We start from the raw sequence: 1,692 nt of genomic DNA on the forward strand, positions 1-1,692 counted from the left end.
CACACACACACACACACACACACACACACACACACACACACACACACACACACACACACACACACACACAGATCCAGCTTGCTTTTAAATAATCATCTTTTTATTGGGAAATTTCACATCAATTGACAAGTACACGTGGAATTACACTTGTTAGCATCAGAATTGTACAGAACCAATGATTTTGTATCAATCTAATTTATATGTATATGCATGCTTTTTATGAAAATAAATACACACACACACGCACACACACACGCACGCACGCACGCACACACACACAATTATGTCTTTGTGGATTGTGCAATTTTCCCGTACATTAGCGTCTTTTTGTAGTCGGTGCTTTGTCTCTTCGTGGTAGTTTTATATCATCTTTATATCATCTTTATATTATCTTTTATATTTTCTTTTTATATTATAATTACCATATTTGGGTCTAGAGCTTCAGCAGATAATAAATAACTAACTCTCAAAAAGCTTAAAGGTCCAGTGTGTAATGTGTGTAGTTGTTTATTATCAAAATCAGGGTTGCCCGTTCACAAACTCGTCCTTTTTCATGAATATTTACACCACCATCAATTCCAAGTATTCCTTTTGGCTTTAAATTTTACATTTACATTCCCATGAACTGGGGCAGACGCTCCGTGTTCATGCTCCATCTTGAAATACGGTAGCCGGTGAGGGACATACAGGACGTACTACTTCGCCTATCATGTTTTCGCTGTCACATGATGAACTCACAGGTGCTCACTGTAATTTCCCATTTTATGTGGATCAATAGCTATCTATCTATCTAGAGAAATTCCTAGGTTACCTTGTGTGTGTGTGTGCGTGTGTATGTGTGTATGTGTGTGTGTGTGTGTGCGTGTGTGTGTGTGTGTGTGTGTGTGTGTGTGTGTATACCTTGACCAGATCGGTGTAGCCCGTCTCTTTGGGCGTCCACCAGGGCTGAGCCTTCAGTCCGTCCACGTTGTACAGAGACCTCTGCCACACCGAGGCAAAATGGCCGCGCTTGTGACCCAACTCGTACCAGTGGTAGGCCTGGAGGGACAGGAGGACGCTGTCATGTGTGTGTGTGTGTGTGTGTGTGTGTGTGTGTGTGCATGTGTGTGCATGTGGTGGACGCTGTCATAAAGAAAGACATGCTTCTGTGTAGGACTGGTAGTTTTATGCTTTGTGTCAGCGTTTATAGTTTTTGATGCTTGTGTGTATGTGTGTGTGTGTATATATCTGTGTGTGTGTTTATATGTGTACTGTATATGTTTGTGTGCGTTTGTGTGTGTGTGTGTGTATATGTCTATGTGTGTGTGGGATTTTTATTCATATGTTACTCACGCTGCTGTCTCCACCCATGGGTCTGTAAGTGTATGTGTGTGTGTGTATATTTATATATGTGTGTGTGTCTGTGTGTATATGTGTGTGTGTATATATGTGTGTATATATGTGTGTATATATGTGTGTGTGTGTGTGTGTGTGTGTGTATATATGTGTGTATGATTTTTATTCATATGCTGTAACTCACGCTGCTGTCTCCGACCCTCTGCAGGGCGTCCCCCAGGTGGAAATAAAAGCGCCCGTCGTCCGTCCCGGGTTCTCCGGACTCCAACCCCTCCTGCAGAGACACAGAGGACGACAGGGAGGCGGAGACACAGAGGACGACAGGGAGGCGGAGACACAGAGGACGACAGGGAGGCG

Source organism: Etheostoma cragini, chromosome 22, assembly GCF_013103735.1.
Source record: "Etheostoma cragini isolate CJK2018 chromosome 22, CSU_Ecrag_1.0, whole genome shotgun sequence".
NCBI lineage: Eukaryota > Metazoa > Chordata > Actinopteri > Perciformes > Percidae > Etheostoma > Etheostoma cragini.